This window comes from Labrus mixtus, chromosome 20 (genome assembly GCF_963584025.1).
Source record: "Labrus mixtus chromosome 20, fLabMix1.1, whole genome shotgun sequence".
NCBI lineage: Eukaryota > Metazoa > Chordata > Actinopteri > Labriformes > Labridae > Labrus > Labrus mixtus.
This window is the reverse complement of record NC_083631.1, coordinates 11,924,828-11,948,900: the sequence shown is the minus strand read 5'-3', so window position 1 is coordinate 11,948,900 and position 24,073 is coordinate 11,924,828. Positions and strand designations below refer to the sequence as shown.

At 38.9% G+C, this 24,073-nt stretch overlaps 1 protein-coding gene across 1 annotated transcript in view; it reads left to right on the top strand.

Annotated features, from left to right (window-relative positions):
* LOC132995381 (thyroid hormone receptor alpha) overlaps positions 1 to 24,073 on the top strand; it is a 95,844-nt gene that overhangs the window by 27,025 nt on the left and 44,746 nt on the right. Inside the window, exon 3 of the mRNA XM_061065336.1 lies at positions 12,818 to 14,094. The gene's annotated coding sequence lies outside the window, so the exon portion shown is untranslated. The remainder of the gene's footprint in view (positions 1 to 12,817; positions 14,095 to 24,073) is intronic.

Sequence of the window (24,073 nt, the reverse complement as noted above, 5' to 3'; positions counted from 1 at the left end):
TCAAACCGCTTTGATTAGCTGAATGTAGTTAAAATAGTCTAAATATTTATTTGTGATTTAAATGATGTGTGAACTTAAAACAGAAATGACCTCTTGCAGCACACCAAAATGTTTCTTTTGTCAAGTCTAAATCATGGGCTCTGACTGACAAGTGACGTGTTGCACTATCATTGCTGCCGGGGGAGCTGTTACCCTGTCGGGAATGTAAGATAACACGCTGTGTACAGAGTATAGAATAGCAGAGGTAATGAGTCCCTTGAAGACTCTGTATAGACTTGCTAAGTAGGTCATCAGCCTTTCATAGACAGAGAACGCTTGCTGATCGATAGCAGAATCGCAGTTTTCAGAGAAGGGTGGGAGAAAAAAAATAGAGAAAGATGAGTGGACATTGTGATCAGTGTGGGTAGATTTCACCAAATTAGACGAGAAAAACATGAATCCAGAAGAAAATGATTTTATAGAAATTGTCAGAGACATTAAATATACAAATTTAAGATTCCAAAGCCCCAAAAAATATTGATGCATACATTCCCTCAATGTATTGTAGTAACAAAGTGCATAACAGCGGCTAAATGGAATATATCTAGTAATAAATGTTGTCTCTGCAGCAGTCAGAACAACTTGATTAATGGAGTGATGACATTTAAATCAGAGGTGCCGTGCTGCTGATTGGGACTCAGCTAAAGGTTTTGTCAAGGGATTAGTCTGCGACCGGCGGCTAATCAGAGGACTGCACTTAATTACTGACAGCAGAGCTAGCAGCGCTATCGCTGCAGAGCTAGAGTGCATTTGAATAGGCAATGAGGCTAATGACTGTCACTGTTTCCTTTTCGCCGTCAGCTCATTTTTCAAATGATAATAGGAAATGCAAATGACATGTCTTCATCATGGACAGCCATATCATCTTCATTTTTTAATACAAGATAGTTTGATGACAACTCGGAGTCTCTTGGAGACAAAGTGAAGACAAAAAGAATATTTAACTTGTGGAAGCACTGTGCCATTTTACTTCCATAACACATTGATGGTAAAAGAAAGTTAATGAGGTATCTATTCCTTTCTGAACCAGACTCTACTCCATTTGTCTACCTGCCATTTTTCAAGCACTGCTCTTTACAAAGAGTAATCCCTCTACATATGGGAGAAAATTACATTGTGTAAATTGGAAACGTTTTTTTTTCTTACATGCACGAAAGTAATAAAATAAGGGAGGACAAAGAAAAAAATCATTGCCAAAGTCAAAAATGAGTTAGTTAGTTACCAACTGTTTCAAATGTAATGATCATTTTGTTTGTAATAATTTGCGAGTAGACCCTTTACATGCCCATTGGTCCAGCACTTTATCAGTTTAATAAGGAAGAACATCTGTCTCAAATAAATGTAGTTTGTGTCATATTTATATCATTTGCAAATATTTCTCCAATTTATCTATGTATTTTCCACACATCCTTTATCACCTGAATATTATTACATTTCCTTTAAACCTAAGTGTGGTATTTGTCCAATGAATATTAGTGTGGCTTGTTTTTCTGTTTAAGTTTCCATTTAGTTTTGACTTCATCCATTTCATTATTGTGTCTACTTGAGTAGCATGAAAGTACATCATTAGATCTGGGAAGCCCACCCTTCTCTTTAGGCTGGGTTAGCACACTAAGCTTTTTTTCTCTTCGTTGTGTAACTCCAGAAATCCTTTGAAAGCATTCTATTCCATTGTTAAAACTGCTTTGTGCGATGGATTATTACTAGAGCCTACAAATAGAAGAAGGAATTGTGGGAGAGTTAATTTATTGTCCAAAACTTGGCAGTTTTATATATAGAGTTGTTATGTCTTAAGTAAAATGGATTCCTAAATATTACATTTTCTCTAAGTCAAATTTCAGTTTATATCTATCTTTGAGTTCTGTGGAAATCAGTCATTCAGGTTATAGCTCCTAATTTCTGTCTCTGGTAAAAACCCCTTCGTGAAGTGGTTGTGTCTAATTGTATATGGGAGTATAATGATAAGGGTTAAAGGGATCTGAGTTTTCTAAAACCATACATGTCTGAAATGGAAAGATTTAGCTTAGCTGACATACTGTTGAGGCTGGTTTGCAAATGCTCTGCCTTTTAATACACAATGATCTCTATCACTGTCTGAGGCTAGAGAATTACAGGAGGATGAAAGAAAGGTCAGACAGGTCAGACTGTTGTGTTTCTATAGTCTAGTCACTGGGTAAGATTAAAAGCTTATTCAATTCATACTTACTTTAAGAGAACTTCACAATATTATAATTCTTCTGCTGGACTCAAATCAATGATATTGTCCGTAAATAATCAACTTTCAGTTCTTTTTTTTCTCCACCTTTTCTATTTTTATCAATCTTCCCCCCATCTCTCCCTCCACTGTCATCCTCTTCTTCATCTCTCATTATTTCATCTCCCCATCCCTTAAGCTGATCTTCCTTCGTCACCACTTAACCACATCTGGCTCTTAAAGCAGGAAATAAGTTGTGTGTGTGTAGGTTGATACATATAAGTGTGTTTGTGTGTGCGAGTGTGGAGGAAGACTTGTTCAGCCTGAGTGCCTGAAGAGCAGAGTGGTACTTTTTTCCATTTTTGGCAGATTGCACAGGGTACACTTTTCATGACTTTAGTATGGTTGCTATGCAACCATAGGAAGATGTTTCCAGCTAATCCATTTACATTGCTCTCCACACCTCCACTCTCTTTCTTCATGCTCCCCCTCCTCATCCTCATCGCCGTCCTTCTCCTGGTTCCTTTCATTTACATTTCTTTCTGTCCTCTTTTTTTTTCCGTAATCATCTTTCTGTACTTTGTCTCCTCTCCCTCTCCTCCCTCCTCCTCTGTCCGACATGCTTCTGCCTCTCCCTGCCCTCCTCTCTGCCCTGGCCTTGTCTCAGCTGCTGGCAAAGCTCACGGCATCCAAGGTCATCCATACTGTGCTCTCAGTCAGACATGTGGGCTTTGTGTGTGTGTGTGTGTGTGTGTGTGTGTGTGTGTGTGTGTGTGTGTGTGTGTGTGTGTGTGTGTGTGTGTGTGTGTGTGTGTGTGTTTGTGATAGGAAAATTCTGCACAGTATACAATACAAACACTCAAGTACTGTGTGAATATGTATAAAAACTTGTGTGTGCAGTGTTTCCCCAAGGTTTACAGCATTGGGGGGGGGGGGGCACAAGGTTCATGGGTTACTTTTTTTACAATAAAGGAACAAAAAGCCAAAAAATAAATATATATATATATATTTTATTTTTTTTTACTTGACCTTCAAGGGCCTGACCTTCGTTGGGGGGGCGGGCCGCCCCCCTAATATAATGGTAGGGGAAACACTGGTGTGTGGTTCATGCACAAGGGGATCTCTTGATTGTATTGCTGCACTATGAGCCTGTGTGAGTTTCCATAGTGTTCTCACGCAGTACATTTCTCTGTGTCCTTGTGTGGCCTGCTTGTATAACTGTCCCCTGAGACCCTTTAGGCGGGGATATAGGAGGAGATATAGAAGACTGTGTTGTTGGAGCACGCAGGACCTGCTGCCTGACTGTCTGTAGTTCACCCAGGAAGTAATGACTCTGGCCTATGACACAATATGAGGAGATGAGTCATTATGGAGAAATTAAAAGATCTTTTAAAGCTGCTTAAGATACACAGGAGAATTGTCAGCGGTATCAGAAACTAAGCCAGTCAGCAAACATGCAGACATCCCCCAACTACAGGCTCATATACATGTGTACATAATGTGCACCTACAGAGGAGGCATCATAATAAATTACAGAGGAGGCAATTCAATTAAAAGCCACTTTGTGTTAGAGATAATGTTGAAATAATGAATCAGCCAATTGAGTTCAACTGACATGTTTTTAACTGATAAGCCGTGTGCCCAAAGAGACGTAGACTGACGGTTGTTAGTGAGTTAATGTCCATGGTGTACATCTTTTTTCAGAAGAATTCATGAATAATAATTGATTATTTCAGTGTTTATAAATACAGTTAATTGAGGGTTATTCTAAGGGTCTCTATGTTTTTATGAATACAATGCAATAAATAACTAAGAAGCACCATGGGGGACCAGTTTGATTATGTGGTTTATGTTTACTTTCTTTTCTCCTCCATGTGGACTGACTCAGACTGACAACAGCATGAGTCATTTCGGTATGTGACGCATAAAATCAAACGTCGCTGTATAAAGGATTATGTGTATAAAAGAGTAAGTCAGTTAGTGTTGTTGGTTGAGATAATCAGTGAAGGGTTAGTCGGTTCAAATGGACGAAATGTTTGATTTAACACGGGCTGCTCTTGTCTTATTTACATCTTACAGATGTTTTTCAATTAACACATGAACACAATTTCTCTCTTCCCTTAACCGTCTTGCCCTTTCTGCTGTGTTTTGAGACATATGCTGTGATTCTGTTTATCACTCTTAGCTTTGCTTTTTTTTTGTCACTCTTCTACAGACCATTGCCATTGAAGCTCTGTGCTCTGACATTTGGCACTCTGCTCTTTGGCACTCTGCTCCAAAACACCCAAGCCCTTCTAGAGAGGGGCGTCGTCAGACCCAGAAACAGGCTGTTCTGAGCAGGGTTTAAATAGATGGGTTTATAGGCATGATCAAATAGGCCGACAGGATCTCAGTGGATTTTTGGCAAGAAACTGCAGGCCTGTTTTGGGAGCTCTGAGACTTATTTAACAAATACAAATAATATTGGAAACATTCAATAATCAGCTGTTCCCTCGGGGACATGAAGCTTTAAAGCTGCTTTGAGCTCTTTTCCGGCTAGAACTGCAAATCTATAGATTTCCACCTCTGACATGCTGCCATACAATGCTGCCTCTTTCAGTGAAAAAAAACTCTGATAACCCCGCTGTACCTGACCTGACCTGCCCAGCACCAAGAACCAAAAAGACAAAGCTAGTGTCTACTACTGTTAGCCGGTGAACAGAGTGGAGCGCATTTCACCGGTTTACGACGGAGGATTAGGGCCACGTTAATTTTTTTTATTTAATTTTTTTAATTTTTAAATCTCGTAAATTTACGAGTTTGAGACCAGCCTGCGCGAAAATGATGAAAGTAGAACTCGTAAAGTATTTAAAGAATAAAAGAATAAAGTCATTATTTTAGTATATATCAGAAGAGCAGCAGCATCCTGTTCTCAAATGACAAACATGGAGCGTCTTGTCCTAAAGGTTTCACTAATAAGGAAATAGGCTACTTCCTTGTGTAGTCAGTAAAAACAGTTCAAGAGAAGTTTTCACTTCAACTTGCAAGAACCTGTTTATCTGTAAAATGATGAACAGGACACAAACTGTCTCTGCACATGAGACACTTTAACAAGGCAGACCGATAACAGACACAAATAGTTGTGTTGGGGCTTTACTTATGCAGATATGAAACTACACGTGTTTTGGCACATCATCATCTTCACATTGTCATAAAATATCAGAACCCTGAAAAGATACTGCAAGAAACTGTGGCCTCTCCGAAGAAAGAACCACACTGACTTGGAGGAAGTTTGTCTGCAGAGGAAAATACTTTAAGAGTTCTACTTTCATCATTTTGCGCAGGCTGGTCTCGAACTCGTTAATTTACGAGATTATTCTCATAAATTTACGACTTTATTCTCGTTAATTTACGACTTTAATCTTGTAAATTTACGACTTTATTCTCGTTAATTTACGACTTTAATCTCGAAATTAAAAAAAAAATAATAATAATTTAACGCGGCCCTAATCCTCGTACCGGTTGGAACCAAAACAGTTTTTTATTTTGTTTTTGTTTTTTTGACTGAATTGGATTCTGGCCAGTTCTAAAGAATGTTACTTGAAGTTTACTTGAAGAGTAACATGCAGCTAAATCAAAGAGCTGTTAATAAGCAGCTATTGTGGAAAGATGTTAACGTGCAGCAGGAGTTGTACACATAAAGCTAGTTTGAAGAACTGTGGCAGCTAAGAGGAAGCTGCAGAGCTGTCAACAAGCAGCTAACTTAAAGAGTTTAAAGTTGGAAACAAGAACGTTTCTTGAGAAGCTGTTTATTAGCAACTTCTGTAGTTTGAACTATAGTAGCTGCAAAACTACAATTAAAAGTGGTGCATGAGTTTCAGCTTGTTTTAGGTAATTTATAATCCAACACACAGGTGACCTGAAACATAACTAGATATCATTGTCTTTTGTGCTTTGTGTGATCTGGAAATGGTGTCTGCATTCAGTAAATGTGTGTCCAATAAGCTACATACTTATGTCCCAAAGCAAACAGCACCCCCCCTGGTTAGTATTTTTGTCCTTGTTTCCACATTCATTGCAGCAAAAATACCAGTTACAATTTTCAACATTTTAGAATTGTAAGTTACTGTTACTGTCTTGTTAATGGCCTTGTACATCTTGTACTATAGATTCTACATTGGCATGCTGAAAATTAAACTACAGTGTCAGTCGTTCTGCAGCTGATCCTTGTCATGACTGGACTGATAATAAGACACTATTCTTCTCTGTATGCAGTCCGTACTATTCTGTAGATCAGCTTTCTACTCTTTGTGTGGGGCCTTACTCAGCTTCTTTAAATCATTCCCTTGAGTCCCAGTTAGCTTGGACTGCACAAGAGTCGTAACCTGCATACAGATGTGTCTGCTTCTTATTTACACAGCCTGCAAGTGTCACGGAGCATAAACTGTATTCAGAGCTCTCCACGGTGTCAGAACTGCATTGAGAGCTTAATCAACCACAGACCTCACAGTGGGACAGAATCTACACTGACAAGCCTCAATGTGCATTGAATATTAACCCATGATATAGGGACATTTTCCATTTTCCATTTAAATATATTTGATCTATCATTTAAAACATTTTGTAAAAAAATTAGTAATATCTGATTTTATGTCAGTTTTTGTTCTTTGAGCTCTTCAACACTGCTCAAAAACAATGTAATCACACATCAGCGATAAGAAGAGAGCAAATTGTTTGTGGACACCTCATGCTAAAAAAATAGCCCTTTTAGTGGGTTGTTTTACTTTTGCCTCTCCATTGAACCTGTTGTTACTTTTATTTGCACCAGAGAAGGTGAAATTGATTTACTATCACTTGAGCTTCCTTGATGAACAGATTGATATCCCTGAAGTTTCAGTAAATTAGCGTTACACTGTGATGATTACGGTAAGTGTATTTTTATGTAAGTAGTAGCCTTTAAATCCTGACTAGAAAGCAAGGACCCCTCCTCCTATCGTCTAAGACCTGTTTTAAGCACCTTGCCTGTAAACTTTAGACAATTTCTAGATAATTTTGTGCGTTCTCACACGCAGCCCTTCTAGGTAATGTACAGACATTTTCAGAAGTGCAGTGCATTTGTGAAGGTGCTTTAAGCTGGCTACACACTATATGACTTTCAAATCTGAAACGATTTTTAAAGGAGACCACAGACATTAAGACAGTTTCAACCAATTTTTAACATTATAATCCTCCAAACGGCCACACTACAGGACTCGGCCCGGGCCGCTAGACCACACATCTGTCGTTAGTAGTAAGATCTCACAGAAACTTGCTTGATCAAACAAATATGGAGGACGTTCAAAGTCATCAGCTGGCTGTCTTGCTCACTCAGCAAAATTTCCACGGTCATCGGGTTCAGCGAAAAATTTTATGTTTTGGCTTTTTTAAGAAGGAAGTTTGCAAAATGGCTCAACGGAGCCACTTCTTGATTTTTAACAATAGTTTCTTTGTCCACATACATGAACATTTGTGTACATGTTGAACATGCCGATACCTACAAAAAAGTCAGTGGAAGTCATCTTCTAATGTCAACAGGACGTCCGCTATGATTTTTTGATTGTCAAAAAACGCGATATTTTCACAGTTTACAGGGTACCTGTTTGAAAGCATCCGCCTGAGAGCGTTTATCTGATCAATTCAAGTTTGGTATCAAATGAAAGTAGACAAGTTGAAGAAATAAAGTTGTGCTCAAATCACTAGGTTTCAAAATAGGGCGTGGCCATGGCGTGATGTCAAAGTTTGATGTTGTCTTTTGCATCACGCTTAAAAATTGTAAAAAGAAATGTACTCCAGCATGTTTCTTATCTGATATTCATTAAATGATGGCCACTTTGAATCAGTAATATTTTCTCCCAGGTTTGATTGCAGTTTCCTTGCCAGCTCTGTGTGTGTCTGCATATCTCTCAGATAAAGGGATAGAGATTAGTTTGCAGGCTGGCTGTGACACTTGGGAATACACCAGTGCGATTTGAAGACTGTCAGAAAAATATACATTACACAATGTACCATATCTCTAACACCACGCCCAGCACCAGAACAGAGCAGTGATGTTATCATCCTCTGCGGCAGTTTACTGCCTGCAAACTACAGGACATAATGTACTGCTGAAACAGGTTTCACCAGTTTCACATTGAGCTGTCAAGTAGTATTGACCTATAGTATTGACCTATAGTTTCATATGTACTCTATTATTGCCTGTAAATACAATGCTTTGTCAACACAGCTCTACCCACTGACACACACTGCATTCTAATTTTACAGAGCAGCTACTCACCAGATTAAAAATCGCACATGTGCAAGAGGAGCTTCAAAGCCCGGAAAGATTTTCAATTATCTTCACAGATTATGCTGTAATCTTTTTTTTATTACTATTGTTTTGTTTTTTTTCAGCTTTTTTGGAGCATGTGTCCTTTGTCTTAGTAGAAGCTGCTGCTAAACATTTTAATTATTCGAGTGTAAGTAAAGTATTGGGACTGCTGCTTAGGCCGACAGAAGCTGTAACAACACACACACGCACACACACACACACACACACAGGCCTGAATACACACACTTGAATGTGTGTAGGCGGATCGGTGGGTGTTTTTTAGGGAGCGAAAAAAATCATTCCGCGTCCAAAAGTGTAGGCGGAAAGAGTAATGCAAAAAAAAAAAAAAAAAAAAAAAAGAGCCTCGATCCAAATACTATATGACCTCATTGCTACCTGCTGCCAACTCCAAAGACAGAGCCTCAGCCAAGAAACTGTTCTTTCTACAAACACACGTGCCTGCACCGTGTTCCAGGTCAGTGTGCCAGGAAAGACACCAATGTGATACTAATGCCTGGAGGATAACTTTTATTGGATTTCCTTCCTTGTTTCTGAGGTCCAAGGTTAGGGCTGGAAACAGGACAGGATACAAATACACCTACCAATCACCTCATGAATCGCACAAACTGTATCCAAACACTTGATCATAATGGTAAGAATAAGAGAGAGTGAGGACAGTTTCAGGGAAAACCCTTAAATTGGTCCAATTTCCTTCCATTACCACTCGTTCATCCATTCTCTCTGTTTCTCTCATTAACCAGCCACCAAATGGTTTTTTTTTTTTTTTGGTGATGGATTTTTTTTCACAGCTAATTTGGCAGGCAACCAGCCGCACACTTTTCACACTCTTACAGTATATCTGTTAAACTACTGATAGCAGCCTGTACTGTACATCTGTCACTGTAGATGACGGGGGAGGAAGGTCTTTTTTTCCCCCTCCTGTTTATAGAGTGATTCATATTGAACAAAAAAAAAAAAACGCTCTTGCCTCTAGTCCCTGCTCCCTTTCCCTCAGTCTTCTTCCATAAGATTAATCTTGATGTCTCTTTTAGTTGGCACTTCCTGCTGTTGCTTAATTAGCCCCTCTGCTGAGGTCTCATTTGTTTGCCTCCTTTATGTGACAGGGAGGAGCCTTGTCAAGCGATGCCATGTCATGTTGATTTTAGCCACAACATAGAAGTTAAAGAAGAACATAGAGGACAGGTTTGGATGTGCAACCCTAGATTCATTCTACAGTGGTTAAGCAACTCTTGACTTCTCACCTTGACATGAGGTTTTGTTTGGATTGGCACGGGTGGCAGAACCTACCTAGGAATTTGATTTCCCACCTTTGTGCATTTTCAAACTAGAGTCAAAGGAGCTGCTTTCTTTGCTTCTCAGTAGCATGAAGAATGACGGAGGGTGTACAGTAAAAGGTGTGGAATAGCATAGTGTTAAATCAAATGGTCATAAGGAAACACAAAACTACCTCAAAAGGACTCAAAATGATCGTAATAATGTCGTGAAAAATATATAAAGCAAACACAATCTTCATAGAGACTTACAAAATGGCCACAAATGCACAAAATCAACCCACAAAGACAAAACAACTATAAAGATATCACAAACAATATCAGAGAAGCACAAAACAACTGGAAAAAAAAAACCCACAAAGACATTTAAAAAAAAAAAAAAAGAACAACAACAAAACACAAAGAAACAAAAAGACGCTCAAAGGAACACAGAGTAACTCCAAATCAACAACAACATGTTTTAGATGATCACACAGTATGACAAAACCTTTGTAGAGACACGCAAAATAACAAAGTGGAATACAAATACACACAAACAAGTACATAAACAAAAACAACTACAAAGAGACACAAAACTGCTATAAAAAATACAGTAAACATACAAAATTACATGGACAAACATAGCAAATCAAAAAAATGCAACAAAGAGTAACAAAACAACTAAACAAAGACACCAAAAAGAACTACATAGACAGAGACACAAAAAACTACAAAGACCAATAAAGGATGACAGGATGAAGACAAAACAAAACCTACAAGAGGCTCAAAAACAAAACAAACGGGACGGTTAAATGTCATTTTCAGTCTGAGGGCCTGACTCAGGACTGTGTGGCTTTGCAAATGAATCCAAAAGACATTGTCTAATTCATAAAACACACACCTAACTGCGCTGCACAGCGAACAGCAGCTCTGTGTTGGTGCGTGTTTGTGCTGGTTGTGTGAGTTTAAATGTGCAGTTATGCAGTCATTCAGAGAAAACGGGCCCCTTTCCTAGCGAATAAGCCTCATTGCAAAAAAAAAGAGTGTTATTCACAAACACCAGCGCTAATAGATTGGAGCAAAAAAACATCTGCTGAAACCAGGTGGTAACTGCGCCACAGTTTTTTATAAGAGGCCCTGAGTTTCCACTCCCAATACCAGTGTCCAGATCTGTGGTCACATTACATTCACACCTTTGTGCATTTAGAAATCACAAATAACAGCACTTATTGGTATTATTTCATGTTAAATTATGAAGAGTTGTTTATTCGTCATGTATTTGTACACTGTTTAATAAATATTCCTGCTGTGTCTCAGTTTAATTGAGTGTGTTTGCGTCTCTTGCATATAAATCTACCTGGCATTTGTCTACATGGGGAGAAAAAAAAAGTCACACAAAGAGATGCATGTCTGTGTGTGTTACATAGACCCAAGCGAGATTGCACAGATGGAGGAAGATTAACGGAGAACGCGTGTGTTTGAATGTGTGTGTGTGTGTGTCTGTACATTGTGTGCATTCAAATGTGGGCTGCCAACAATAGATTTTCCACCCAGTAGCTGCTTTGCATACTGAACAAGCACTGTAGCCTTTGTTATGGCAGAGCGGCCACTATATGCACTTGTGTCTTATTTGCTTTCAACGCACTTCGGAGCTGTTGTTACATGCACAAACATGTGGTTGTTTTTTTCCCCCCTCTTATGCATGAATCACCTTTAGAAGTCTGGGATGTCTTTGACAACAAGAACATGGCATACAAATAAATCTTCCATCAGTATGTATGTGATTGTAGCCACTGTTTCTACAGCTTGGTAGATGTTCTTACCTATGATTAAGATTGCTTTCATGATAATGTCCCCATAATCCCAGTAGAGAAAGTCCATTTTTAAGTGGTCATTTAAAAAATCCCTCATTACTCAAAACATGGGGAAATACTTCTTTCCATCCAGTCCCTCGCGTGCTTGGTAAGGGTTGCATCCCAGAAAGTCCACACTAGAAATAAAGTTATTCACATAGACAACATTTACATCCCACCATCATATACCATTTAATCAGCAGGGTCATTCATTCATGAACAGTCATGAGGTTCTTTGCATGAACATTTATAGTTGAATGTGGGTGTGCAGAGGGTGGGACATGAGTCTGATCCGCATGCTGTTTGATTTATATAGGGTATTATACTTGAGGAGGAGTCCATTATCAGTTATTTATAGACAATGTCAAGGCCAAGATGTGTTGCTGTTTTTTTTTCTTGGGTCGTAAATCCCTGGTAATGGACAATTTGAAGTATGGCATCCCGTTTATACCATGGTCACTTGCTTAAGAATAAAATATCTCCGCTATTAATGTTTTCATTTGATCGCAATCAAATTCTAAAGACTTCCGCAAGCTGTAACTCTGTTTGTTATGACACCTGAAGGTTTGATTAATACCTGAAATATCTTTACAGTCTCATGAGGTCCTTCTGCAATGCAAGCGCCAGTACATAGATAAAATCCTCGATACAACTTTGTCAGAAGAGATATTTCTGGTCTGCACAGCTCCTAGCACACCTTGACTTTGCTATGAGCCATAAAGCTAATGGTGTACTGGTAGGAATCAGTAACATTGTTTTAAGTACAGCTTTCAAGGGAATGAAAAAGTCAAAAATACCATTTAATATACCTATAATGCTGTTTTCTCAAGTTGATGAGATACTAGATACTAGGGTGGCAGGTAACAATTAATACAAAACATTAAAATCCGATATGATACCATAGCAACTTGATAAAGTTCTTAAAAGCTCTGCTGTTCAGTCTGAAGAACTCATTGAATCCTCTAGTCACCACACTGAGCGCCCCTCTGACTGTGACAGGACACTCTGTTCTTCAAAATATCAACCAGAATCTTAACATTGAACAAATGACTTGAAGTCAAATGATATCAGTTGCGATAATATTGGTGTCTTCTGTGCAAAAATCTGACCTGCCTTTGTGATTTCTCTCTTGTAGGTGGAGCCCCTGAAGAAACCGGCCTGTAAATGTAACAAAGCCGAGCAAAGCATTGCCCTGATCAGATGGACCCTGGAAAAAAGCACCAGCATTCTTTTTAAAATGACATAAGATTGAAGAAAAGACTGAAGATTGATACAGCACAGTTTTACCTCCCGTCCACTTCTCATCTTCTGATTCAATCAGAGGAAAAGAACACGTCTGCTTTCTACCTCCCAGAGAAATAGAAAAGGAAAAAAAAAAAAAACAATTTATTGTCCAGCATCAGTTCCTTTTTTGTCTTTTCTTCGTGCAACATTTCTTCATTTACCTCAGGGAATCTCTCCCACTGCCTACCTCCTTCACCGAATCAGCCAACCCAGTGACTGGAACACGGAGCAAAGACCTCTGACCTCTCACTGTTACCACAACAACCTGTATTGCCTCTCAAGCTTTCCTCACTGCAACAGTGACAACCAGCGAGGACCTTGGACCTCTTTCCACCTGCTAGCTCAGACCTGCTCACTGCCTCAAATTGTACTGATCCACACTTGTGGCCTGGACCTTAGGCTGGTTATTACAAAAAGGAAAAGGTTGTGTGTCCAGAAAGGAAGCTAAACACTCACAATAGCCTCACATGTCAATACAATATGCCCGACAGGCAACAAAATACCTCAACCAACTTCTAGATAGACTCTTAGTCAACAGACGAGAACTAAAAGCAACAGCATTCACTCTCTTGGTGCTTCATTACACCCAGCTGGTAACTTGCGCTTGACATCCTGGTGCTTCAATCCACCCAGTAGACGACTCACTTCAACATCTTCCATTTGTCTTAGAGGCAGGAGTATAGCAACAGTAGTCAGTGAGGTCTCCAGAGAAGCACTGAAAGTGAGAGCTTTGGGAGTGTTTCACAGCAGGCAATTTCTCTTCATTTGACTCTCAGCATAGTCACATCATCCCCAAGCTCCAAGCAGTAGTATCAACCAGCACTTGCCCCGAGAGGCCTTCGGAGATCACAGAAAAGACTCAGAAGTTCCTCCTGCCTTGAGCTTCCTCTTCCTTCACCCCTGTCAAACCTCTAGAGAAGAAGCTGGAGAAGTTCTCGGAAAGCCTCATCAGCTTTTTCTACTCTGGAGGCAAGCCACAAAAAAATGAAGAACTTCTTGGCAGACTTAAGTCAGAGCATTATAAGACTGTGAAAGTAAGAAGAGTAAACGCAGGGAAGATCCACATTGTGTGACAAGGAGGAGAAGAAGGAGGAGAAAAGCACTTAAAGTAAAGAGAAGAATGCAGATGTGAGTACCTTTTTCTTCTTCCTTGTTTGTCTAGTTTTTCGTCTCCTCTTACAGAAAGCTCAGTCACATTGTATCCAAAGAATAAGTACCCTCAGGTTTCATATCTTATCTTCCTATAACTAACTGACATTTAAATGGCATTTCTGACGCATTAGATGATCCAAAGTTGAGACAGGGAGGAGATTACAAGAGATGGAGACAGCGCTTTTGCAGTAAAGGCCATTCGCTGAATGTGAACTCTTAAAAGAACATACAGATACCTTAAACAGAGCAGAGAAATACACGTCACTGTGAAAGATGGAGCTCGAAGGAACACTCAAGATGAAATGAAAAGTGAGCATAATTTCTCTGATAATCATGCTTCATTTGACTGTATATACTGTATGAGGTGGACACCACTACCTCACCCATTAGTTTGTCAACGGCCATCTTGCTTTGTGAGACCCAGAAATGACCACTAGACCAGAGGGTGGAAACCCATTGTTCCATCCATCCGATTTGACATGGTGCTCTGGTATTGACCTACAGTTAGCCACAACCTGAAGCACATCCTACTTTATTATTGAGGTTATTCAAAATATGACAATCATTTACTAACGGAGCTTCATCACATATTGCAGTGACTTGAAACTGAATATCAAGACCATGAACTCTTTTGCAAATGTTAACTGAGGCATTTAATCCAGATGAGGTCAGGGTCATTTTCTGTTAAATTAATTCAAATCAGGTTCCTTTTGCAGCCAGTGGAGTTGCCCACTGTTGGCAATTATAAATACTTGCTTCACAATAAAAACTAAGTGATTACGTCCACATGTTGGTTTGTGATTTACCACATGGATGTTTTTGAAATTCCTTTGGGATGAGAGAGAGTCATTCGTGATTCTCAGACATTCTGTCCTAATGATGTTGGTCATGTAAATTCCTGACTCTTATCTTTTACCATTATCTACTCAGATTTTTCGGTTTGGTTTATGATCACTTCACCTGCAAAAATAATTATATTTCCATCAGCTGAGCATTGGTCAGTGATGCTATGTGTTTAGAGCAGATTTGCATATTTTAGCCAAAATGACAGCCAATTTACCTAGAAAGACTTAAAAGAATGGGTGCCGGATAGCCTAGCACTTGTTGCGTGCGCCATATACGAGGCTATCGTCCTAATCGCTGTGGCTGTAGGTTTGAATCTGACCTCAACCCTTTGCTGCATGTCATTCCCCGATCCATCTGCTCTCCTAACATTTGCTGTCTCTTCAACAGTCCTATCAAAAAAAGGCCCAATAAATAACTTCTTTTTTTTTTTTCTTTTTTTTACACACAAGTGGGAAACACACCAAGTAAGTTGCAGGCCACTGTTGAAGCCAATCATGACATAACAATCTCAGAACTATTGTGAAGAAAATATATAAATGGCCAATTAAGAGACAAGTGGTGCCAGTGTGGAAAATCACAGTATAAAAGCTGGTCTGATGGGAGTAAAGTGGAAAGGTTCATCTTAGACACTAAGTGGTTTCTGTGGAGAGAAACTCACAGAGATCAGCTAGTGAACATTATTCTCACAGTAAAGTCTGAGATTGTTATGTGCAGATGTGTTTCTGTGATTTAACGATATCCAAGGCTAATCTAAACCAACCAGAGCCGAAGTCAGGCTGTGTGAGAGAAATGGGTTTTTTTTACCAGTAAAAATCCTTCTTTGGGTGTGAAGCTGCTAACATCTGTCCAATAAATACCAGAGATATCCTAATACCATTTTTTTTAACATGATACCAGTTTTTGGGGCAGATTTAAACATCAGAATAACTGTGGTTAGTTTCCCATTTTTCTCAAATCGTGCTAAATTTCTCAACTTAAGCATTTTCAAATGCATACTTAAAAATGGATGTGAAATCCACTCCTGGAGGTCTTCTGATTATATCACTACTCTTAACGTATTTAGCTCTGTCTGAATTAGAAAAAGAATACATGTGTTTAAAAAATGTGTGCCATTCAGGCTTCATGGCCTAAGGATGGAACTTGGTAACAGTACAGCACTTTGGTCTACACAGAAATATCTTGACTACTGTTTCACAAGTTTCCATGACATTTTGAACATTTATTCATGTTTCCTATAATCTTAAAATCATGTCCATTATACCACAGCTTTTTTTCTCTAGCATTGTCACTTTAAGAATTGGGTTTTGTTTTGTTCATTGATATGAAACCAAATATCTGCATAACATAAAATAATCCTCCAGCCTGATCTGTGCTTAGTGTATAGTCTGAGGTGAACATCACGAGAACATCCTACCTTTAAATGTAAGCTTTTTAGCATTTACATTGTAAGCATATTAGTATGCAGTACATTTTAAGTCTTAAAGGTGTATACATTTGCATTACACATAAGAATTGGACTCAGTCCGCTGTGTGTTTGAATTACATTATTTATATAGGAGTCCTCTTAAAGCCACATTTCATTTTCTTGCTGTGGCTTGTTTTCATTTGCATCAAATTGCCCAAGAGTAACTTCTCATGGGGGAGAAAAAACACATCTATAGCAAGCAATCAAAAAGAATAGTTGGTCAGGGCAAAAGAAAAGCCTCCCAACAGGGATGCATGAAACAGAAGAAGTGCCCTTACAATCTCTTTTATTCAGACAACAGCAGTGCTTTGAAATTTGAGATCTCATTACTCCAGAACAGAATGTGAAGAAATTTCTTTTCGGTTGGTCTTTCTTATCTGCACTGCACTCAAAGTGCAGTCATTTTTCATGGCCACATGGTGCCATCTTTCATGTTGGTGCACATTTGAAATGGTTTTTATATGTTCACATGGAGCTCTGTGCAATTTAATAAGTTTTCAGTATCAAACTTGGTTAAATGACTTCAGTGTGTGTGAATATTTTTAGGACATCTCAACAATACAGTAATAATATATATCAAGTCATGAGAGATAATTCACATGCATTAATCTATATAACGGCTTCATGTACCAATAACAAAGAGACCAAATGACGTGGAGGACAGGCTGAGACAAAGATGGATGAGACTCCACCCACACTTGTCCTCGTTTTACCTCAGACACCCTCTGTCCTCTCCCATTCGGCCCTCAGAGGGAGTCATACATGTATTATGCTCCATCATTGATAGTCTCCTCACATCACAGTGCCACAACATGTTTCCGCCCACTGCTTCGTGTTGCCACGGCAACGGCAACCCTTCCCCAGCCACCTGTGGCTCAGACATGCAGTGATGTATAGACCGCAGACACACGTCAGCCAATCAGATGGCCAGCTTGTTTGTGTGTGCCGGCACGCTCACAAGCAACTTGTGTGTGTTTTTTTTTTTTTTGTGTGTGTGTGTCTTTGGCTCAGTCATGTTTAGGAAGCACTGACCTACTTGGGCCAATCAGGTGGCTCGTGAAGTGTGTATAGGTAGTTACGTATAGGGCTAAGTGGCTCAGTTGACCGGCTGCCGCATTAAAGGGCACATGAGGCCGATGGGAGCTGGAGGAGATCTCATTATCTCTGTGTGTCTGTGTGCTCACATACATGAAACTGGAGCATTGAATGAGTCATCGCAGAGCTCCCTGAGACTATTGCTGCAATCATGTTGTTGAGTGTGTGTGGACATGTAGGTGAGTGTTTATGCTGCTGAGTGCTGCCTGGGCTCAGGGACACGTGCACCAGTTTCCTGCAGACATACCTGTTCGACAGGGGAGGATGAGAAGTGTCTCTTTCAGATTGATAATAAAAGCAATACCCAGTCACTGTAATCTTTCAAGAAGTTTGCTTTTTAAACTTTTAGTTTGTGTGATGTTGTGTTTCTATAAAATGAGTAGCATGTGTCAAAGGTATAACTGTAAATCTCCACTTTTTAACCCTGCACTTAAACCAGTATGACTTTACATGTAATTCATTTAAGTTTCATGCTGGCATCATTAAATCCTGACTAACCAAAATTGTCACAAAGACAGTGCAAAGAAAAACTGCATAGATGGAACAAATGTGGAAAAAAAAAACGTATTTAGTTATTGAAAAGCAGACACACAGGATTGACCTCCTCTATGTTGTTTTGATGCAAAATTTTGATGACAGTGATAAAAAAATAAATTAAAAAAACTCTGCCTTAAGCATGGAATTTGGTGTTATAGCAGAAGTAGTAATATCTTTCCGAAACTTATTTTATTACAGGTACTGTTTGCTTTCATCTATTTGCTGTCTTCCTGAGCTGGGGAAAGTAGATGTCAATCCTTTTTTTTGCAAGGGAAGACCATTCATACATTTATTGTCAGCATTGTGTATCAGGAAAATGAATTGGTACAGATTTACTGTATGTACTATGTATTATATGCATAGAACTACTTGCAGGGATGGATCTAACAACAGACAAGTAACAGTCAATTTGTCTCCAGGCAAAGTGTTCAAAGCCTGGCCACTAGCACCTCTAAATCTCACTAATTAGCACATTGTATCTTGTTTGTTTACATAAACCCTTACTTTTTGGCGAGCCATCAGCTCACATACTTAAGGGTTTGTTTTCAGCGCATTGAGTTGCTACATTTTACCAACATTCCTCTGGCTAATTAACAAGGTGTGTTAAAGTGTTTCCCAAAGGACAAACTGTATTTCAAAGATAGGTCTCAGTTTATAACCTACTACAAATTGTAGTAGGTTATATCAATAATACACATTTGAAAATGCATGCTAATTTTCTTAATCCTTTTGACAGAACTAAGTAGAACTTTCCTCTGCTCATGGACTAAATGCTATGCTAAGCTAACTGGCTCCTGAATGTAGCTTCTTATTACAAATACAGGACAAATCCATACCTCATTTTCACACATAACTGCAGCTTCTTGTGCAGTACCGCTGATGTATGTGTCATTTTCTCCTCCTCAGGGTTGTTCCTTTTATAATGAAGCTGCTTCATTACCAATTTAATTGGTGGTTGCACACAGGGCAATTAGGAATCTTTTTAATAAGCTCTCTCTTGCTTGTTTCTCCCTCCTGACTTTTTACCTCTTGACCAGAACATCCCTGTTAAAACATGCATGATATCACATCGCATTAAAATAGGTCAGCTTATAAAGGGCAGGGGTTTTTTTTTTGCTCTGTGACTCTTTGCAAAATTAAAAACATGGGCAGGTTGTTCTGCACTGTATTATTGTCCATCGGACCATTGCGATCAACAGCTGTTTGTTAACATCTGTGTGCTTCTGTCTTTAAACACGAAACTATACATTATGCAAAGAAGAACTCGCAGTACCCATAGTGCTGGACCTTTAACTGAAGAACATAAAAAGTAGTGAATGTTTAAGTTCAAAAAGTACACTACTGTAGAACCCTTTAAGGTGATACACTTTGGAAGTTTGTACTTGTTTGCTTTTCACACACATATAAACAAGCCTGTGGTAATAAATAATTGACTGTTGTCTTTTCCCCCCTCTTTTTTGGGAGGGGTTTTACAATTGCTTTTCATTCCATTTAATGAACTCAACAACGTCAATGCTTATTTAATTTAGCTAATGATTGAATGCTGAAGTTAGCTGTTGTCTAAAGGTAGCTGGGAGGTAATTCTCTATTTATTGTTATTTAATTGCTTGGAAGATGGTATCAATTTTTGTCAAATGCAATTTACCATGAAATGTCTTATTAACCTTTACCCTGTTACCAGCTCTATGCCTGTCTGTGAAATAACACAACATAAACAGAGATGTCTACACACACAAAACACACACACACACACACACACACACACACACACACACACACACACACACACACACACCCACACGTAAAGAGGCAGAAAATATGTTCATGAACTTCATGGGTACTTTAATGGCAAACTCACTATATTGTTGACAACACATTAATTGTTGACTTATTTCAGACTCAGTCTTGGTTCTTTTATTCTCACATGTGCTTACACCTTTCTGTATTGGCTTCCCTTCTTTCCCTTTCACCTAATCTTCTTTCCCTGTCTGCCCCCCTAATCTGATTCTCATCCCTCAGTGTCATCCTCTCTTATCCTGTCGATTTTACTCATCTATCTGTCAGCCATCTACAAGTCTTTCTACAAACTTATTCCATCCTCTGGGCTTTTGGCTGCCTGTTGGCATGTTGATTGAAACTTGGACGGACACAGAGTCCTTGGCCGGCTTGTTTCAGTGTGTCAGCATGATCTGAGGCCCTGCTGTCAGCTGTCCTCCTATAGAGTGGCTTCTATGCATTAAATACATCAAGACTATCAGGTGCAGTAAGCAACCAGGACAGTTACACGGGCCCTGCATGGCCTGAAATGCAGCTATGTAGGAGATTGGAAAATATATTAGGTATATAACTGTTGTGTGTGCTGTAATGTGTTGAGTTAAATGGCATGAATGGAAATGTATTTCATTGGACAATTTCTGCCAAACTGACCCTTTTTTCCTGGCTACCAAACCTATTAGCATAACATAGAGCCATTTGTTCTCTGCTGTATGGTATTAAAACTGTACCTTGAAGTCTCGACTTATGAGCTTGAAAAGAACAGAATCTGAAATACAGAATAAAACAATAAAACAGATCGGTAGCAGTGTGACCGTAGGCTGTGTAGGCCAGCGGGGGACTGTGGAGGGGGGGGCAATCGTGCTTAAGCACGGTACAGGACAACATTTCCAGTGTGACCGCGCTCTTACATGTAATGTGTGTGATACTGACATACAAAGACAGCACAGACTGGATATGACACAATACCCATACTGGGCGAAACATAAAGTTAAATGTCAAAGTTAATTTGGCACAGGGCGTGCTGTGAAGGCATTTAAATAAAATATCAATATCCAATGGGATGAAGGGCAATTTGATTTTATTACTTTATTGATTCTGTGGACAAATTAAACTTATTTCACCAAACTCTCTTTAAACTTTACTTTTTAATGCTGCATAAGCATCTACTTATATATAAGCTTAGCAAATATATAACATACTAGTTAGTGCAAAGTGTTAAGGAATGCTTGATATCGAGGTATATGCTAGTTTCTTTTAAACTGTTTTCCTGCATTTTGCCAGTGATATAAATGTAGATTAACATATTTCTTACACAAAGCAAATTGTTGAAAAATGATTGAAATGGATTTTTTTGGCTGAATCCTGACAACTGCCAAAGCTAGCTTGCTTATTAAACCAATACTAGCTCCATGTGTTTACTGAAAGCTCTGTCTTCTGCTATCTTGTTAACGCCTCCAGCTGACTAATTTTAGAAAGAGAATCCCATGAAAGTGCAGGCACTGATATACTTTCTAACTAATTAGGCGCACATGATATGTGCTTAAAGGTCGGGGGTTAAAGCTGCCGGCCCCTGGAAAAAAACTAGCATGTTAATTGGACAAACATTGTACAAACCAATGTGTGTGATAAATATGGTACTCGCTGAGTAAATGTAGGCTGGGGAAGCCGAGGGGAAAACGAGTGGAAGTCCCCAAATCCAATCAACGACAGTACAAAGCTGCATATGTTAATACACACATCCTCATCCATCATCAAATCAGCAGTCCTCTGGACCTCTCTCTCTACATTACTCGTTTGACAAAAACAAAATCAACACACTCCAACCACAAGTAGCAGTTATCAGGGGTCTTTTCACTAAAAGCTGACGTCTGTTTCTCTAAATTATGACAAACAGCATGAATATGCTTTGCATTCCCAGGGCTGGGCAATTCATCAACATTAACATGAAGCAGTAATTGGATTTTGTTGCAGTTCACATTTAGCCTTTAACTTTGCAGAGTTAAGATTTAATTCATCTAACCAAAGCTCTTTGAGTATGATCCATATAAGAAGAAGAATGAAAACATTTCACAACTTGTTTGAAGTCTTTCTGATCTGATTGACAGCTTATTTATAATTCAGTGTGGCATTGTGAAGTTTAACTTTGAAACACAGTTAGAAAAGTAAAAGACGCATAAAGAGACAAAACAACAGGAAAAAAACAGTCTTTTCTGTTGAGAAAATGTCTGTTGATTTATGTGCTAACAGATGTTCACAGTTTGCAATCTATACATCTACTGCATTTCAAGGCCACATTAGCAGGTTGTGCAAATTGCATCTGAGTAATACTTGAAATGATTCATAGCGCTGGAGGTAACAAAAGATATGCAGATTTAGATCATACATTTTCATGCACAATGCCTTCAATTCATTTAGTTTGATTTTTATCCCCCGGTTACGACCACAACCTTCCCGTTGAGTAACACGCCCAATGCACACAAGTTGATGATTTTTCAGTGATATTTATGGTCTTGGTCTTGCTTTGTCTTGCCATGCCTTGATCTTGGTCTTGGTCTTGAATTGGTCTGATCCTCGAATGTCTTGGTCTTGTCTTGGTCTTGGAGCACACTGATCTTGGGTATGTCTTGGTCTTGGTTAGTGTGGCCCTGACTACTCAAAGCGCTTTTAAAACCGCATGTCACACTTACCCTTCACACCCATTCACACACTGATGGCGGAGGCTGCTGTGTAAAGTGACCATCAGAAATAACTAATCCAATTCATACATTTTCATGCGCCGCTGACGGAAACAGCAGGAGCAAATTGGAGTTATGTCTCTTGCCAAAGGACACGTCAAACATGTTGCTGCTGGAGCTAGGGATCGACTCTACCACTGAGCAACAGCCAGTAGTTAAAATTCACGTTTTGTCTACCTTCGATCTTACCATAATGTTAAGGTGTTTTAAATTGGCTTGTTGCCTGTATGTGAAAGTGGTGGGTATATTTATTCAACAAAGATATGAAATATAAATACATTAAATTAAAATCTCTTTTGCTAATATTGCCAATATTTTTTGCTGTACTATGCCTTTTTACTTTCTAATCTTTATCATGGCCCAGATTGTGAATTGATGAAATTATTTTAGATGTTGATTATTTAGATGTTATACCAAAAAGGCGGCAAAGAACTCAGGATGCTGCAGTTTCAATTAAACAATCTTAATTAAAATATGTGACATTATATGTCATCAACCAATTTAGTGTACGAACTATTATTCGCTAACCTGATATTCAGCTACATGTGCTGACAGCTCTGAACTGTAAACCATTTAAATCAACCTAAACATTGTTGTCTGTCATTAATTGTCCTCTACTAAACAGTTTGCATGTTACTTAAAGAACATAAAGATACCAATGTATTATTTATGGTTATATCGGCTAAATGATTTGTTTGTCTCTTCATGCATCCAAAATGTCTAATAACATTAATCCAGTGCCTTCATGTAAACAGATATATAGAAAAAGATTCAAATTGCTCTTAGCTGTAAGTTTAGTTTCTTTCCTGACTATAATTTTGACACAAAACAAATACATTTTTTGCTTAAGCACCAAAACTAAATAAATAATTTCACAATCACTTTTAAAAGGCACATGAACAGCCGTCTCCTTTTATTCTTCCAGTACAGCTTCCTGGAAAACGTCTCCAAAGGAGAACAAATACCAGCTAATCACAGCACACAGTCTTTTTAGCCAATCTCTGTTAAGTGGAGGGGGGTACAATAAACTGTAATAGGGCTAAGATAGTGTGAACATAGAAAGTAGCTCTTAATTAGACAGAAAAAGGTTTGCTTCATAGAGTCGAGAACAAGAAGAGTGCGGAAGACTTCACTTTCAGCTGAAATGTCTTGGAGGGGATGAATACTGTGAAGAAGAAGAGGTCAAGAACAGGTTAAATAGAGACGCGTATACCTGCATTGAGACACTGGTAGACTGATCAGTGTTAGGAATTAGTTCCCCTCGGGGTTTATACCTCAATTCCACTCCCTATAGCCTTTTCAGAATGACTTAAACTGATAATATCAAGTATTAGATTGGTTGGGTGAGGGGCTGAGGAAGGCTGTACAGGTCATATATGAGGAAGGGATTAGAGGAGAAAGAGCAGGTCAGAGGGAGGAAGGCCGAGCTGTAGGTTATCATGAAGTCCATCCAATAAAAGAATAGTCACAGGTTTTATCCCCATCTCCGACGCTGTGACCT